This window comes from Ambystoma mexicanum, chromosome 7p (genome assembly GCF_040938575.1).
Source record: "Ambystoma mexicanum isolate Mex_15411 chromosome 7p, UKY_AmexF1_1, whole genome shotgun sequence".
Lineage (NCBI taxonomy): Eukaryota > Metazoa > Chordata > Amphibia > Caudata > Ambystomatidae > Ambystoma > Ambystoma mexicanum.
Window position 1 is genome coordinate 380,671,110 of NC_090939.1, and position 20,252 is coordinate 380,691,361.

A 20,252-nucleotide genomic window follows, 5' to 3' on the forward strand; every position below is an offset into this window, starting at 1 on the left:
CACACCTCAAAATTCAATTTTTCGCCAATCACCGAGTCGGACACTCTCCACATCCTTAAACAGCTCAAACCATCTCAATGCAAAGGCGACATTTGCCCCCCCAACATAATCAAAGAGTGTGCTGCACCCCTCGCACCGATCATCACAGCCTTTATTAATGCCTCATTCAAGACGGGTAAAGTCCCGGACAGCCTTAAAGAGGCGTGGGTACGCCCGCTCTTAAAGAAACCAACCTTGGACCCCGCCCAACCTAACAATTACAGGCCCATTACAACGGTTCCATTTCTCTTAAAAATCCTAGATAAAGCTGCACATATGCAGATACAGGCCTACCTGGAAAACAACTCTGTCCTAGGCAAAAGGCAGTCCGGATTCCGTAAAGGTCATGGAACTGAAACTGCGTTACTAGATCTGAAGAATCAAATCACCCTAATCCTAGATAAAGGTAAGCCGGCCCTCCTGCTCCTCCTAGACCTTTCAGCGGCTTTTGATTTAGTCGATCATGCCATTCTCACGAACCACCTAACTCAGGCCGCTCATTTCTCCAAACAAGCCACAAATTGGATTACCTCTTTCCTCAAAGGCAGAGTGATGAAAGTGTTCTCCAATATAGCCAACACAGAGCCTACCACCATCAGGTATGGAGTCCCTCAGGGTTCATGTACAGCTCCCACTCTCTATAATCTTTTCACCAAACCTCTCTTTGACAAATTGGACGCACTTGGGATCACATACACCAACTACGCTGACGATACCCAAGTACTCCTCCCGCTCACAGGACACTACCTCCAGGACGCAACCACCCTCCAGAATATATACGCCACCATCCAAGCATGGATGGCCACGAATGGCCTATGTCTTAACGGTGACAAGACCAAAATTCTCATCCTTGGCCAAAAATCCACTCTCAAGAATCTCGACCCTCTCTACGCAAACTTCTGCATAGACAATTGTGTCATCCCAGTTCTACCTTCTGTAAAAACACTAGGAGTCCACATAGACACATCACTATCCATGGACAAGCAAGTCAACTCCATTGTCTCTGCCTCCGCTCTGAGCACTAAGCTCATTAATGCCATTAAACCATTCCTAACCAAAGATAATTGCTTATCTATTGCAAGAGCCACCATAGGAGCCAAGATAGATTATTGTAATGCACTACTGGCTGGTACTTCCATCACTAATCTCAATAAACTCCAAACAACACAAAATAATGCACTAAGAGCAGCCCTCAATATACCTAAACGGGACCACATCGCGCAAGCCAGAAAGGCAGCACACTGGCTACCTGTCAAAGAGCGCATCACATTCAAAATACTTACCACTGCACATAAATGTATTCACCTATCTGCACCTTCCTACCTGTCTGACACGCTAGTCAGATCGCACTCCACTAGACCAACCAGACAATGCCACACCAACCAGTTTAGGGTCCCACGCATCAAACGAGCCAGAGCAGGTGGAATAGGCTTCCCTTACATTGCACCGAAGCTATGGAACGCACTTCCTAGCACACTCAGAGCAGAAACATCTCTCTTTGCCTTCCGAAAAAAACTGAAAACCACCTTGTTCAACTAGCTCGTCGTACAACATCATCTCCTCTTCCTTTCCTATCTTCTCCTTACTACTCTCTTGTAACTAAGTAATGACTTCTTTGTATGTATAACAAGTCATCTCTGTAACAAGCGCCACGATGCCCTATGGGCTGTATGTGCGCTTAACAAATGCGAATAAATAAATAAATAAATAAATAAATGAATACTATCAAACCCTCCAACTGTAAATAAGACATTTGCCTGGCCCCTCCCATCAAATAATGTGCGGGCACACCTGCACCTTTCCTTACATCCTACATAAAGGCTTCCTTCTCGGCAGGGTCTGTCCCAGCCTGCCTCAAAGAAACATGGGTACGCCCCCTCCTAAAGAAACCCTCACTTGACCCTACATCCCCTGGCAACTACATGCCCATAACCACTGTGCCATTCCTACTAGAAATACTGGATAAAGCAACTTATCTACAAATCCAACGGTTCCTCGAAGCCAATAGCCTCCTGGGCCTCCATCAGTCTGGCTTTGACCCCGGTCACGGGACTGAAACAGCCTTACTCGATCTAAAAAACAAAATGGATGATGTCCGTGACTCTGGTAATCCTGCCCTACTCCTTCTTCTGGACCTGTCAGCAGCTTTTGACCTTGTAGACCATAAAATCCTCTGCCACCACCTCTCATCCACAGCACACTTCTCCCCCAATGCAACAGCCTGGATCACTTCATTCCTGCAAGGCAGAGCCTCAAGAGTCTTCTCAGGCCAAACCTGTGCTAAACCCGGCATCATCCAATGGGGAGTGCTAAAGGGTTCCTGCATATCCCCTACACTATATAACATCTTCAGCAGACCACTCTTCAACATTCTGGATTTGCTAGGCATCACATCCACTAACTATGCAGATGACACACAAGTCCTCCTCCCCCTTTCTGGTGACTATGAGTCGAACGCCAAGTACCTCAACACTGCCTACTCCTCCATCCAAGCCTGGATGGCAGAGAATTGGCTCTGCCTGAATGGGGACAAGACAGAACTACTCCTGATTGGTTCCACTGAAACTCGAAAGAAATTGGACAGCCAATACCAGGACTTCACAATGGACAACATCCAAATTACAGTATCTCATGCTGTAAAAACCCGAGGAGTCTACCTAGACTCCAACCTTTCCATGTCCAGGCAAGTCAACGCCATTGTGTCCTCCGCAGCTTACCATTCTAAGCTTCTAAATGCAGCCAAACCCTTCCTTACCCTGGAAAACTGCCTAACCATACTTAGAGCCATAATTGGAGCCTGACTTGACCAGTACAACGTCCTCTTTGCCGGCATGTCAGCAAGAAACCTGGAGAAACTCCAAGCTATTCAAAACAGTGCTCTCCATGCTGCCATTGGCATTCCTAGAGGGACCACATCACTGCTGCTAGGAAACAGGCCCACTGGCTACCCATCAAACAATGTGTCCTCTTCAAAATACTTGCCATACCCATAAATGCATTAACAACACAGCCCCTCAATACCTAACACAAAGAATAAACAAATCTTCATCTTCTAGACCAACCAGAACACCATATGAAAATCTACTCACAGAGCCCAAAGTCAAACGAGCCAGAGCCGGTGGCTCCAGCTTCCCATTCATCGCGGCCGTGCAATGGAGCTCCCTTCCACCCCATTGAAGTATTGGCTCACACATTATTGTAGATACATGGTTTATTTAAGATCCATAGATAAACCCACCGGCCCCACCAGAGCTAAGAGTTCCTCTCTCAGTTCACTCAGATCAGCATCCTTTTTTCTGGGTTCCACATTCTATATTCCCTCTTCTATTACATCACTGTCCCACAATTACATATAAAGGTGTTAACTAAATGCATGTTCATGTACTAAGATATTACACACTTCCCTTTCTTACACAACTTTCTTTTTTTTAGCGCTTCAATTAATGAACAATAAAACATAGAATCAACATAAAACTACTTTACACTCTTCCTATTTCAATGTATGTCAAAACACTGTTAGTTGCCTGGACCCACTAGCTGTTTAGCTAACATACAAAAAATGCCATGTAAACCACTGTATGTCAACATCTAACTGTAAGTAATGTTTCTTTTACATGTATCATGTAACGTTCTTACACGTAACACTTTATGTAAGTTCCATGTAATTAAGCAACCCTCTTGTAACAGCGCCTCAATGCCCCCGGGCTGTTTGTGCACTTTATACATTAAATAAAATAAAATAAAATAAAAAATAACGTCCCGTCCATATTCCACCAGCCACCTGAGTCCTGTAAGAATATATATAGCATTTTACTATATATAGTAATGTTTTTTTTTTAATTGCAAATGCAATGACATTTTATTGCCAGCATGTAGTGATATGTTGCCAGCAGCAGTATAGAATCTTTATTTAGCCAGTATAATGTAATCTGAGTGGAAGTACAGAATTTATTACACAGACGAGCCCAACTTGAAACTGCAGATGATGAAATGCATGCATAGCAGCTTAGTGCTGCCAGGCCAAACAATGAAGTGCACCATTTTTTTTTCTGGATACCTCATACATGGGAGACTACATTATTCATATAGCTGGCTAACTCAATTAACATTGATAAATACTCTTTCTAACCTCCATAACATTATAATGTAGTCTCATGTGCAAAATGAGGTGAAAATACATGTTTTGGTGGCACTGCTGTAATTCGTTTTTAAATGCACACTGGCATTTTTTTTTCTTTTTTCTTTCTGTGTTAACTTGTGGAGAGCAGAGGGAAGAGGCAGCAGGAAACCAAAGAGATACAATTATTCTGTTCTGAAATTCTCATTGTTTGGGACATGAGGGTTGATACAGTATGAATTCTTGTCGACCTGATTGGGGGAGAATTATAGGCAGGGGTGCCACGTAAATAAAGGCTCAGAGTTTTGCTAATGAAAACACTTGTGGAGAGAAGTTAGTGGAGACTGAGCTGTGAAGACAGATGGAGTTCCAAGGGGTTACAGAGCATTGGCTAGAGAAGATATCTCGCCGGGGCTCCCCACACACAAGATTTACAGAAGCATTCCGCACTGACTGGGCCTGCCTTTGCGAGTGGAGAAAGGTTGTGCTAAGAACTTCAAAGCAGGACTCATTTTCGTAAGCTTTGTGCCAAGTGAGGATCTTTGGAACGTCGTATGTCTGGTTACAATTTTATCATAGTGTAGAAAGGCTAGAAAATCACTGCATGTTATTATTGTCAATGTCAGAATGTGGGATCATTAATCCATGTTGCAAATACACCTGCTTGTTCTGCTTTGTTTTCTCTTTTGTATTCCAGAGGCTGCTGTAAATAACCATGGTAAGACTTGATGACATGTATATGTAATTTAATATAATGAATACCTATGAAAACAAATGGGAGTGGGTGTCATTCATGCTTCCATTAATTATTTTTAATAGAAAAGGTCTAAAGGGGAGGCTCATATTAAGGGCAGTAGTGCATTTGCCAATCTACCAATGCTAGCCAAGTAACTGATAAAGCAGGTGTGTGTGTGTGTGTGTGTGTGTGTATGTAAATAAGCCAGTGATACTTTATGATACTATATATAGATTACTGGACATCCATGAGCCAGTAATACCTAAGGGCACATAGATCACTGGATATAGATAAGCCAGTGATACCAGCCACCAACTGTAGATGGTGCTCTGAATAAAATTATTGGGTTATAACAGTGCATAGGTCCAAGGCTCTCTATAGACCACTGGGAGGTATGATAATAGAAAGGAAGGTGTTGTTTTATAATGGGGTTATAATAAAAGGAAGAAAGCTATGCTCCTCACTAAATACCCAATCCAAATGCAAGACTAATTTACCACCAAATTACCGCCAACATTTTAACGGTAAGAAAATACTGCCAAACCCCATATTTACCCCAATAAAACCAAATATCTTACAGTATGTTGGCCGGTAAAGTGGCTGTAGAGCACCTACTGGGCGTGGCAAGTGTGTCTCAACTACCATACATGCATTAAAGGGAACCCATTTTATGAGAGCAGCATGACTATAAAAGTGGATTTCGGAAGGTCTCAAATGGAGGCCACATTCCCAGAGCTAGTGCAATATCTGGAGGCAAAGGTGTATGCACATGGGACATGGTCATCAAATAATGCCACAGAATGGCATGACCGCATATATTGTGAAGTGCAGAAAGAATCATTGGACAGCATCTTTGCAGAAGGTAGCATAATCCAGGTCTGTCTCTTGAGATTATTAAATGCTGCTGATAAACATGCAGAGAAAGATTGTCTGATATGGCTGTGTGCGAAGACATGGTTCATTCTAAATAGGTATCTTTGAATGCAAGAAAATGATGCCAAGTGGATTAGCAGATTAATAATTGAACTGGATGGAGCTATTGAACAAGAGGAAAAATTAAGAGCAGAACTAGAGGTATGTCAAAAGGACATGCAGTCAAAATGTAAAGATCTCGACACTCAATTGTCTCAAAGAAAGAAACAGTTTGAGGATAGTGAGCAAGAATTAAAACACTTGAAAGCGTTGGTAGATCATATTAGACAAAATAAAGATTAAGTTGTTTTGGAAATGCAGATTTTACAAAAAGAACATATTGAGAAAGAAAGTGATCTTCAAAATGCTGAACAAGAGATAGTTAAAATGTTTCAAGAAAGTGACAAAAGACACAAAGAATTCAATGAATGCCAAATGCAAATGAGTGTTATGCAAAGTTTGATTAATAAGATGAGTGATGAAAACAATTATTTGCGTAAGGGGGCAGATAGGCTCCTTAAAAAGTGCAAGGATTTGGAACAGCAAATATGCATTTGCAGATCCCAGGACAAACGATAGGGCACCACATTCAATGGAAATGAGGTGAACTCTATTTCTACACAGAGAACTCGTGCCCCGGTGGCTGGGCCAGTGACTGAACGTGGATGCAGCGCCCTTGGGGGATTTGACACACCCATTGGGAGCCGCCACCAATCCCAAATGCCTAAAACAAGGGTTAAATCACAAAGTAGTGCAATTCCATGCATAGCAACAAGTAGCCCTATTAAAATAATGAAATCAGTCAAGGCTCTGATCAAACCATTTAAAAAAGGAGGGGAGTGATGTATAGAGGACCAATAGAAGCGGTGCACGATATATTTAAAGCCCTCCAGATACCTAAGGAACAATACAGACAATACTTTCACTTAACTCTGGACGCTCCCACAGCCAGCATCATTAGGGGATTAAATGAACAGCAGAACAGACATGGGCAGAGTTTGAGAAAGAGATTAGACGTCATTTTTCTCCATTCCAGTCCTTACAGGAGGCGAAGAAAGTTGCTTACACAATTACAGCTGGGCCAAATACGTCTCCTCGCTAATTTTTGCAAGACTTAAAAAGAGCTTTTTCTCGCTTTGTTGTATCTTTTGACCCCAATTCCAATGAGTTTAAAACTGCCTACTTCTATGGGCTACAGAAACACATCATATCACAGTTAGTCTGTGAATTTGACCGTGACAAGTCCCTTGAATGGATTGTGCACCAAAGCAAAAAACTATATGAGATGCTATATTTTCAGGGTAGAGAGAGTGATAAAATGAAAGACACTAGACCAAAATCTAAAGAATCCTCAGCAACAGTGATGGAGATTAGGTCAGCTAAAATGTCCCTTGAGTCTGCTCAAGTCCAGGTAAAAATAATGTGACACCTGAACAAAGGGGTAATCAACAGAGGTTGTCGCTCCCTGAACCAATGTTTCAATCATATGATCCTAGTAATAGGGAGAGCTACATTAGCCCTAGGTAGGAGCCTGATATATCAGGTATGAACAATAATCAGAGACAAAGTCAGGATCAAAGAAATAATGGTCCCTACCAGGCATTGGGGACACAGAGCAGATTTGACCCTAACACCATGATATATGGTAATCAGGATAGACCCCGATATGTGAATCAATTTACTGAAAATGGGAATCAGCATAGGGGACAATACTCACAAAATGAGAGACAGGTCATGAGGCAGAATATGAATTATGCCCCACGTCAATACAATGAATCACCACCACCAGGGGACTACAACCAAAGGATAGGTGCACCCCGCTCCCCTCCACATATGAATCAAGAGTTCAGAAACAACCCCAATAAAAATCATTCTCCTGAGAGATATCAGAATAGATTCAATCAGGGGGAAAACAACCAATATCGACCTAGGCCGCAGAGAGAAGATTCTAGAGAGATGGAAAGATTCCAGTGTCTCGAGGCCCAAGTGAAAATGTTGGCTGAACAAATAGGAAAACTATATACAGTCCAAAACAGTCATCAAAGGAGGGGGCAGAAGGCCATAGCAATGACTGGGTGGTTTCCGATAATAAGTGACTAAATATTCATGATACCTGCAATACTAAAAAGACAGATTGCCCTGATTTGATTTTGCATAATGACTCTGAGATGCTTAATGATTTAAAAACAAAAACACCGGCAAATGAACATGTGACAGGAATTACAAATACATCTAAAAAAGATGTTCGGTTTAACCTGGAGTTAAATCAAACGTTGCAGATTTGCACAAATGAAAAAGGAAAACATGAAATTCCAAAAGAACAAAGGGACAGATTTAAGAAAGACAACTCATGCATGGGTAATACCATTGAACAGGGAATAAGTGGCGATGTTAGAACGCTTTCCCTAGACAACCAAAACACTAACCAAATACAGGTAGAAAGAATAAGTACTCAAAAGGAGGGTACAGATCAATCACCTGAAGAGTTCTTTGAGCCACAGATTTTTGAGGAAGTTAAAAAGATTGATTCCATGTCAAATATCCACAAATGCCCAGAATTAGAAAATGACAAATTACCAAGTAATGTTTCTACGCATATTCAGTCGGAGAATTGTAGTGTGAACTGTGATGATCCCCGGATGGAAGGGCGAACAGTGGCCACACTCCAAAGGACCTCTGAATATGGGGAGATGAGACAAAAAGGAGGGAAAAATGTCTTTCCATTTACCAATGTGCTTAGCCAAAAGTGAAAAAGGTCTGAGAAAAGTGAATCCTGAAATTAGTAAGAACTCACACTTTTTATGTGTGAAGACAGATATTATGCTCCCATCACTGTGGAAGAAAAATGCAATACTTTTGCCATGGTTGACACAGGCGCACAGGCCACAATTATGTCCAAAGAATTGGTAAAAAGTATCAATGAAGGGAGATATCCAGAGAACCAGATCACAGTGAGGCAGAGTGAAGGCCCAGTGCATAACTTTAACGGTGAGGAGGTGCCTATTGTGGCTGTCACTGAGGTTGACATAAAGATAGGAAAACACAGAATGAAACAGGAAGTGTTGATCACATCTATTTGTGAAATTCCATTCCTAATGGGAACAGAGTGCCTGAAAAGATTGTCTCCTCTCATAGATGGGGTAAATGGGGTACTATGGTCTTTAATCAAAAAATAATTAAGACCTAAGAAAATAAAATCACAAAACAACAGTATAAATGAATGCCACACTGTTGCTAAAACGAATGATGCAGTGGAGGTATACCTACAGAATAGTTGTGTGCCTAGTGTCACTGTCATTTTGATGTGTCAGGATAAAATGCAAAATGAAAAAGAAAAACAATCTGTGCAGATATATTTGTTTCCTAGGAAGAAATGGCAAACTGAAAAATATGAACACACATTGTGCTTCTATTTAAAAGAGAAGAAATGCAGACAGAATACTATTCCTAAAACAGACACAGAAAAACACATTACCACCCTTGCTGAAATACACATGGAAGATGAGCAGCCATGGATTCACATTGGTATAACAGACCATTCTAGAGTGATAAAAGCTACCTTGGCACTTGAACAGGAAAGGAGCTTTATTAATGAGAAATTACTGCAGAAAATAATGGAGAGGGAGGAGATCCCAAAAGTTAGAATTAAAAACCAATATGTATCTGGTTTGGACAATCGAGACTTTGAAAACCGAATTGCAGGAAGATGCATGCTAAAGATTAATATTGGGCAGAAAACCATCTACAACAATGTGTGGATAGTGAGTGGAACACAAAATGATTTTTACATGGGCAATGATATCATGCAAGGAATGTGTATGGTGTCAGATTTTCTTAACCAGAAAATATGGTCCCTGCTAGGTGGACTTGCTCCTGAATTTGAAGACAAGAGAAAGGCTTATCATTGAGCACAACTGGTCCCATATGCAATTGAATTACAGGTAAAGAAGGATATTACCATTCCTGCATTTACCAAGCAGGTTGCTATAACACTAAAGTGCAAGAATGGACAGCAAATGAAAGATTCTTATGCATTTGTGTGCCTAAATGAATCTATGAAACAGCAGGGCCTGGATTATGAATACACCCCATTGATAAATGTTGGAGAAGAATCTGCCAAAATTATGGTGAACAATAAAGGGTGTCAGGATATTCATTTAGAAGAGAATTCTTTATTAGGAATAGCCATAACATATCACATTATACTGTAGACTTCAATAACATGGTGATTGGAAATTTCCCTGAGAGATCTGTAAATGCACAGGGTGTGTTGCCAGAATATGTGGATTCTCAACCCAAAGGGATCTTTAAAATTCAATCTGTGTACCCTTATGATTCCAATGAGACCTTGTGCTGTCACCAAGAAAATTGTATAGTATTTGACTCAAATGAAAACTAAATAGAAAATCAGCACATTGAAGTGGAGGCTAATATGCCAAAATATTTAAAAGTGGCAGCATTACAGAGAGACACAGCCACACAGTTGGAAGAAAGCACAGAGATTCCTCCACTGGAGGATTTCCCAGAATTTTCGAAAATGGTAGAGGAGCAGATTTTGTTAGCAGATGCATGTGGTAGTGAAGAGGATAAACATGAATTGAGGAAAATATTTATGGAATTTAAAGATGTTTTTGCCAAAGATGCATATGATTGCAGCCTAACTAATTTACATGTTGCTACATTACTGGAGGGGTGTGGTACAAATCCAGTGTTTGTGCACCAATATAGATTACCATTGGCATGTTTAGAGTCATTGGCAGAGATAATTAAAAACTTGGAGTCTCTGGGACTTATCAGGCCCATTCATAGCACATCCAACACTCCTATTTTGGGTGTAATAAAGCCAAATGGTCAATGGCATTTTTGTGTAGACTTGAGGGAGTTAAATAAAAGAGTGCCAGTGTCCAGATGGCCACTGCCATTCATTGATCAAGGGCTTGCTCAGGTGCATGGCTCAAAGGTATTTACTACCTTACATCTCACATCTGGATATTGGTGTGTGCCACTGGCAGAGGATATTCAGAATTTGTTTTCATTTTCATTTGATAAAACGCAATACGCATGGGCTAGAACACCATTTGGGTATGTCAAAAGTGGGAGAGAATTTGGCATATTTTTGAGAAAGGCTATGCCTGATGCAGCGGAAAGAGGAACTATAGTTTATGTGGATGATGTCCTGATAAAAAATGAAAACTTAAAAAGCCATTTTGATGAAATTAGACACGTACTTGGCCAATTGCAAAAGGCGGGTGCCAAAGTATCTTTACAAAAAAGCACAATGGTGCAAGAAAAAGTTGAATTTCCTAGGCCATGAAGTAACTGAACATGGACTAAATCCACAAAAGAAAAATGTGGAGGCCATACAGAAATTGAAAGATTTTAGAAATGTGAAAAGTTTAAAAAGTTTGTTAGGAATGATGGGATATAACAGGAAATGTACTGAAAATTATGCTGAAATTACTCAACCATTCACTAAACTATTGAAGCTGAATACGGCCTGGAAATGGGAAAAGGAGCAATCTGAGGCAGTTGCTAAATTAAAGGAATGTCTCATAAAGGCACCATGTTTAGCATATCCCAAAAAAACAGGGATTTCTTTATAGAAATAGGTTTCACTGAACATTGTGGGGTCGATTCATGGAACAAACGTGCGCCGAAAATCCCAGCGCAAGCAGGCGCAAGGTGGCGCAAGCGTGAGAAATCAAGCGCACGCGCACGCGTGCGATTCAAGGAAGGCGCTGCGCTTTTTTCCCGCGGGTCATGCGCCAAATCCATGCATGTCGCACACGGGCACACACGTCATCAAACGGCGTGCGCTACGCGCAAAGCAAAACCACACATAGCGCGGCGCACACAACAAAAGTGGGCGGAACAGTGGGTGTAACACGCGGAATGGGGAACAACGCGTGAAAAAGAAGGCATTACTGGGGAAGTACTGCAGGGAACTACACGGAACGCCCACACGCACGCAAACAACCCGTATTCATGGATTCGAATACGGGAAACCCGCGCACAGCAAAAGACGCGCACAGGCATCAACGCGTCCGCCACACGAAGGCAGGTGGAAGCATCCCCACGCACAGTATAAAAGTGCGCGCAAACAACAAACACGTATATACAGCTACAATGAATGCTCCATTTGTCGCAGCACTGATCGTGGGACACCACAGGAGGAGGAGAATAGCCAGGGCATGCATTTTCTCACCACGGACAAGTCTTTTTCGGATGCCTGACGACCTTGTCTACGGCATGTATAGGTTTCTACCCCATAACATCCTAGACCTGGTCAGGGAGTGGGAAGATGACCTTACATCCCCCACCCTTTGCTCCCAAGCATTGAGCCCCTTGGAGAAGGTGCTCAATGTCCTGCATTTTTTGGCCACTGGGTCATTTCAGCGGACTACTGCCATGGTGGGGGGGGTCTCACAGGCCACTCAGTCATGCTGCCTACACCAGGTCTTGGCAATCACGACAGCGCGCCCCTCAGTCCGCAGGCACATTTACATGCCCAGAACACCCGCAGAAAGGCAGGCCGTTGTCCTGGATTTTTACAGGGTGGCACACTTCCCCAAAGTGCTCGGTGCCATAGATTGCACCCATATGGCCCTACGTCCACCTAGGGCCACTGAGCACATCTACCGAAACCGCAAGCACTGGCATTCCATCAATGTACAGGTGGTATGCGATGCAAAGGGAATCATCACCTCTATGCAAACTACCCTGGCTCCACCCATGACAGTTTCATATACAGAATGTCCGCCCTGAGCCGGGCCCTGGAAGCTGGGCAGCATGGCGACACATCGCTCCTAGGTGAATACAAATGCCCTTGCACATGCATGCATGTCACACACACACACACAAATACACAAACCCCAATAATCACAACCATTTTCACCTCCCCATGCGACAGTGCCTACCCTCTCAGCAACCACATGATGACGCCAATCCGGAACCCCACCACACCACCCTAGGTAAGATACAACGCGGCCCATATTGCAACCAGGGCGATAGTGAAGCGCACATTCGGAGTGCTCAAGTCACGCTTCCGCTCCCTTGACCACTCTGGCGGGCAGCTACTCTATGCACCCCCAGTAGTGTGCAGGTTCATTGTGGCAGCATGTGTCCTGCACAATGTTGCAACACGGCAGGACGTACCGGTGGACATGGTGGTGCCCCCACATCTCCAACCACAGGCACAGGCGCTGCCCATGGGAGGGGATAGGGCACGTGGCGAGGAAGGCCGGACCCAGCTTGTGGCCACATTTTTCACCTAAACTCCCACCCCTGCAGAGTGTACACAGGCCTGGCACATACCAGGTGACAATCGATGATGACAAAGAGACAGTCAACTGTCACAACCTTACCACCCTGAGATTGTTGCCATGGAAGTGCCACATTGTGTGCATCCCTAGCTACTTAAACACAAGCTATACTGTGTGACCAAAAGGCACACATATGATATATGATATGATATGATATGGCATTTGTAACGCGCCTATACACAAGTGTTTCAAGGCGCGACGAGGCAGGGAGGGGGATCAAGGGAAGACAGACAACGATCCTACTAGGCCAGGTGTCATTTAGATTGCGCAAGTGCAGGGGTAGGGAGAAGGGAAAAGTGCAAGGGGAAGGGGAGGGGGAGTGCAGTACAGGGTAAGTAGAATAAAAAATAAATAAATAGGCCATCTGGTGGCAAGTGCAAAGGTAAGTGCAGACAAGTGCTGGGAGGGGAGGGCTGTTGGGATACAGAGACAGTCCCGCAGTGCAGGGGTTGCCAGGGAGGCAGTGCAAGTGGAGAGTGGCTGGGCCAGGGACCGAGGTCGGTGTGAGTGGCCCAGTTGCAGATTCAGTGCAGTTTCAGTGAAGAAATTAGCAAGGGAGAGGGAGAGAGAAAGCAGAAGCAAAGAGGATGGTTTTGAGGTGCTTCCGGAACCAGAGATGGTTCTCCTCAAGTTTCAGGGAGGCAGGAAGGCTGTTTCAGAGGGAGGCCCCTGCCGCGGAGAGAGATTTACCCCCAGCTCGTTGCTTCTAGAAGCGGCTGACCCTGACATGCAAGGTGTGAATCACACATACCTGCAAAACAGGCCATGACCATCACTGTTATGTCACTCAAACCCTCCCAAACCACAACATGACATGGCAAGCAATAGCCATACACCAACACAGTACCAATAAGGTACACATTGCCATGTGAAAAAAGTAAATTGGCATCAGACAATGATGCCTGACATGGAATCAGATGAAATGACTGACCAACAACCTCCCACCCAAAATAAGTCATTCCCAAATGCATTACAAAAGTTGTGGCCATAACATAACAATGAATGCCTGTCTACATGCACATTGTGCATTGCAAAATCAACACTGCAGCTTCTGTGTTCTGTGTCCAACTCCTGCAACACACTGCTCAGTGCACAGCACAGTGAACAGCCATTGTGTGTGATGCACACCCTGAGCATCACATCTAAGCGACAAACCACATCAAAAAGCAAATTAGGCATGTACAGGATCCATAATTGGTCACAGAACATGTGCTGCAGGGACACAGTGGGCAGCAGAAGGCAAACAGAGTGTACACGTGGATATCGAAGGGTGGTTGTACATGTAGTGCATCATAGTGCGAGTGTGTGGGTCAGTAAGGACATGCACTCAACATATGCATGTGCAATCAAGTGACCATCAGTGTCCTCTACACATCACATGTGAACATTCACCATGTGTACACCCCAGCATGTCAAACCACAACTATCCCCTCACACCTGAAAGGTAAACACAACACATGAACAGGCATTGATCAGCAGAACACATCATGTACATAGGATACCACAATTACAATGTCAGGGTTCCTATCGCACTGCAGGGCAAGGCAACTATCAACAACAAAACACCCCCCTCCCTCACAAATGACCATGACCCACTGAACAACTGCACCTGGGTCATGGAGCCTTCAACCCTCAATTTCACCTGCCCACAGGATCACCCTTCCCCTTCGTCACCATCTCCTACCTTGTGTGTAAAAAGTTGCCTGCACCCCCAGAGTCCACCTTCATTTGCAAAAACACAAAATCCAAGGCAGAAAAACGAACCAGAACAGCCTTCAGTAGATAACTTGAAGTAGCAGTACCTCACAAAGGCCAAGTACTACCACAATGTTGTAACAACCAAGGTAGCACAGTAAAACAATGTCACAACAGGATGTGAACCATGTGTGGTACATAACATAGAATGATGCACCACGAACGGATGTGTACTGTCACAGCTCCCGTGTACAGGCGCAGGAGTGGCACGAACCAACCACCCCCACCGTGGCCTGGGTGCCTGCAAGGTCAGACTCACACACGCCTCTGAGACCCTGGTGGGCAAGGAGGGTAAGGGATATGCAGTCGGGACAGGCGTTGGCATACTGGATAACTGGAATGAGGGGCAGGAGCGGGGAGTAGGAATGACACGTGAAAGTAGGGAATGCACTAAAATGTAGTACTTGCATTAACACATACACAATCATAACAAACTTGTACATCATTGTCAGGGCCTTCCGGAGTCCAGGCGCAGGAGTGGCACGAACCAACCCCCCCCTATAGGGTTTTGGCGCCTGCAAGCTTGGGGCTTACACAGGCATCCGCAACCCCAGCGTGAAAAGAGGGTTAGGGAACGTTGGTTGGATAGGTACGGGAAGCAGGAACACCGGGTAGAGGGTACAGGGTTTAGAATTGGATAGGACTCGGGGTGATTAGGGGAAAAAAAACATACCAAATTGAATTACACATTCATCCATGCATTAGTGCACCCCCCAGCAAGCCTATGCAGAGCAGTTTGAAACAAAAACAGCAAGACACTTAGCTCTGGTTTTGAGTGCTGGCCTGCTGCCTGCGCACTCTCAGGTCCTGTTACAGGTGCACTTCAATGCTGCAAAGAGAGCCACAGTTAATAATCAGTGCGTGCCCATAACACACAAACACACCACCAAATGTGCCCCATAGCAACAAACTACTCTACAAACAGACAATCTGGTGTGGATGCTTTGTACCCATACGTAACATTACCCCTGTGATGGTTCATACACTGTCAATGCAGTATGTCAGGCGCTGGTGGGTGCGTGGCAAATGGAACACCAATGTGTCACGATGCACACAACATGCAATGTTCCCTGGGTAAGCAGACAGACGCATATAGCAAGGTATGACTTCAGAAAAGGTCGTGTTCCACCATGCAAATCCATGCATGTCGCACACGGGCACACACGTCATCAAACGGCGTGCGCTACGCGCAAAGCAAAACCACACATAGCGCGGCGCACACAACAAAAGTGGGCGGAACAGTGGGTGTAACACGCGGAATGGGGAACAACGCGTGAAAAAGAAGGCATTACTGGGGAAGTACTGCAGGGAACTACACGGAACGCCCACACGCACGCAAACAACCCGTATTCATGGATTCGAATACGGGAAACCCGCGCACAGCAAAAGACGCGCACAGGCATCAACGCGTCCGCCACACGAAGGCAGGTGGAAGCATCCCCACGCACAGTATAAAAGTGCGCGCAAACAACAAACACGTATATACAGCTACAATGAATGCTCCATTTGTCGCAGCACTGATCGTGGGACACCACAGGAGGAGGAGAATAGCCAGGGCATGCATTTTCTCACCACGGACAAGTCTTTTTCGGATGCCTGACGACCTTGTCTACGGCATGTATAGGTTTCTACCCCATAACATCCTAGACCTGGTCAGGGAGTGGGAAGATGACCTTACATCCCCCACCCTTTGCTCCCAAGCATTGAGCCCCTTGGAGAAGGTGCTCAATGTCCTGCATTTTTTGGCCACTGGGTCATTTCAGCGGACTACTGCCATGGTGGGGGGGGTCTCACAGGCCACTCAGTCATGCTGCCTACACCAGGTCTTGGCAATCACGACAGCGCGCCCCTCAGTCCGCAGGCACATTTACATGCCCAGAACACCCGCAGAAAGGCAGGCCGTTGTCCTGGATTTTTACAGGGTGGCACACTTCCCCAAAGTGCTCGGTGCCATAGATTGCACCCATATGGCCCTACGTCCACCTAGGGCCACTGAGCACATCTACCGAAACCGCAAGCACTGGCATTCCATCAATGTACAGGTGGTATGCGATGCAAAGGGAATCATCACCTCTATGCAAACTACCCTGGCTCCACCCATGACAGTTTCATATACAGAATGTCCGCCCTGAGCCGGGCCCTGGAAGCTGGGCAGCATGGCGACACATCGCTCCTAGGTGAATACAAATGCCCTTGCACATGCATGCATGTCACACACACACACACAAATACACAAACCCCAATAATCACAACCATTTTCACCTCCCCATGCGACAGTGCCTACCCTCTCAGCAACCACATGATGACGCCAATCCGGAACCCCACCACACCACCCTAGGTAAGATACAACGCGGCCCATATTGCAACCAGGGCGATAGTGAAGCGCACATTCGGAGTGCTCAAGTCACGCTTCCGCTCCCTTGACCACTCTGGCGGGCAGCTACTCTATGCACCCCCAGTAGTGTGCAGGTTCATTGTGGCAGCATGTGTCCTGCACAATGTTGCAACACGGCAGGACGTACCGGTGGACATGGTGGTGCCCCCACATCTCCAACCACAGGCACAGGCGCTGCCCATGGGAGGGGATAGGGCACATGGCGAGGAAGGCCGGACCCAGCTTGTGGCCACATTTTTCACCTAAACTCCCACCCCTGCAGAGTGTACACAGGCCTGGCACATACCAGGTGACAATCGATGATGACAAAGAGACAGTCAACTGTCACAACCTTACCACCCTGAGATTGTTGCCATGGAAGTGCCACATTGTGTGCATCCCTAGCTACTTAAACACAAGCTATACTGTGTGACCAAAAGGCACACATATGATATATGATATGATATGATATGGCATTTGTAACGCGCCTATACACAAGTGTTTCAAGGCGCGACGAGGCAGGGAGGGGGATCAAGGGAAGACAGACAACGATCCTACTAGGCCAGGTGTCATTTAGATTGCGCAAGTGCAGGGGTAGGGAGAAGGGAAAAGTGCAAGGGGAAGGGGAGGGGGAGTGCAGTACAGGGTAAGTAGAATAAAAAATAAATAAATAGGCCATCTGGTGGCAAGTGCAAAGGTAAGTGCAGACAAGTGCTGGGAGGGGAGGGCTGTTGGGATACAGAGACAGTCCCGCAGTGCAGGGGTTGCCAGGGAGGCAGTGCAAGTGGAGAGTGGCTGGGCCAGGGACCGAGGTCGGTGTGAGTGGCCCAGTTGCAGATTCAGTGCAGTTTCAGTGAAGAAATTAGCAAGGGAGAGGGAGAGAGAAAGCAGAAGCAAAGAGGATGGTTTTGAGGTGCTTCCGGAACCAGAGATGGTTCTCCTCAAGTTTCAGGGAGGCAGGAAGGCTGTTTCAGAGGGAGGCCCCTGCCGCGGAGAGAGATTTACCCCCAGCTCGTTGCTTCTAGAAGCGGCTGACCCTGACATGCAAGGTGTGAATCACACATACCTGCAAAACAGGCCATGACCATCACTGTTATGTCACTCAAACCCTCCCAAACCACAACATGACATGGCAAGCAATAGCCATACACCAACACAGTACCAATAAGGTACACATTGCCATGTGAAAAAAGTAAATTGGCATCAGACAATGATGCCTGACATGGAATCAGATGAAATGACTGACCAACAACCTCCCACCCAAAATAAGTCATTCCCAAATGCATTACAAAAGTTGTGGCCATAACATAACAATGAATGCCTGTCTACATGCACATTGTGCATTGCAAAATCAACACTGCAGCTTCTGTGTTCTGTGTCCAACTCCTGCAACACACTGCTCAGTGCACAGCACAGTGAACAGCCATTGTGTGTGATGCACACCCTGAGCATCACATCTAAGCGACAAACCACATCAAAAAGCAAATTAGGCATGTACAGGATCCATAATTGGTCACAGAACATGTGCTGCAGGGACACAGTGGGCAGCAGAAGGCAAACAGAGTGTACACGTGGATATCGAAGGGTGGTTGTACATGTAGTGCATCATAGTGCGAGTGTGTGGGTCAGTAAGGACATGCACTCAACATATGCATGTGCAATCAAGTGACCATCAGTGTCCTCTACACATCACATGTGAACATTCACCATGTGTACACCCCAGCATGTCAAACCACAACTATCCCCTCACACCTGAAAGGTAAACACAACACATGAACAGGCATTGATCAGCAGAACACATCATGTACATAGGATACCACAATTACAATGTCAGGGTTCCTATCGCACTGCAGGGCAAGGCAACTATCAACAACAAAACACCCCCCTCCCTCACAAATGACCATGACCCACTGAACAACTGCACCTGGGTCATGGAGCCTTCAACCCTCAATTTCACCTGCCCACAGGATCACCCTTCCCCTTCGTCACCATCTCCTACCTTGTGTGTAAAAAGTTGCCTGCACCCCCAGAGTCCACCTTCATTTGCAAAAACACAAAATCCAAGGCAGAAAAACGAACCAGAACAGCCTTCAGTAGATAACTTGAAGTAGCAGTACCTCACAAAGGCCAAGTACTACCACAATGTTGTAACAACCAAGGTAGCACAGTAAAACAATGTCACAACAGGATGTGAACCATGTGTGGTACATAACATAGAATGATGCACCACGAACGGATGTGTACTGTCACAGCTCCCGTGTACAGGCGCAGGAGTGGCACGAACCAACCACCCCCACCGTGGCCTGGGTGCCTGCAAGGTCAGACTCACACACGCCTCTGAGACCCTGGTGGGCAAGGAGGGTAAGGGATATGCAGTCGGGACAGGCGTTGGCATACTGGATAACTGGAATGAGGGGCAGGAGCGGGGAGTAGGAATGACACGTGAAAGTAGGGAATGCACTAAAATGTAGTACTTGCATTAACACATACACAATCATAACAAACTTGTACATCATTGTCAGGGCCTTCCGGAGTCCAGGCGCAGGAGTGGCACGAACCAACCCCCCCCTATAGGGTTTTGGCGCCTGCAAGCTTGGGGCTTACACAGGCATCCGCAACCCCAGCGTGAAAAGAGGGTTAGGGAACGTTGGTTGGATAGGTACGGGAAGCAGGAACACCGGGTAGAGGGTACAGGGTTTAGAATTGGATAGGACTCGGGGTGATTAGGGGAAAAAAAACATACCAAATTGAATTACACATTCATCCATGCATTAGTGCACCCCCCAGCAAGCCTATGCAGAGCAGTTTGAAACAAAAACAGCAAGACACTTAGCTCTGGTTTTGAGTGCTGGCCTGCTGCCTGCGCACTCTCAGGTCCTGTTACAGGTGCACTTCAATGCTGCAAAGAGAGCCACAGTTAATAATCAGTGCGTGCCCATAACACACAAACACACCACCAAATGTGCCCCATAGCAACAAACTACTCTACAAACAGAC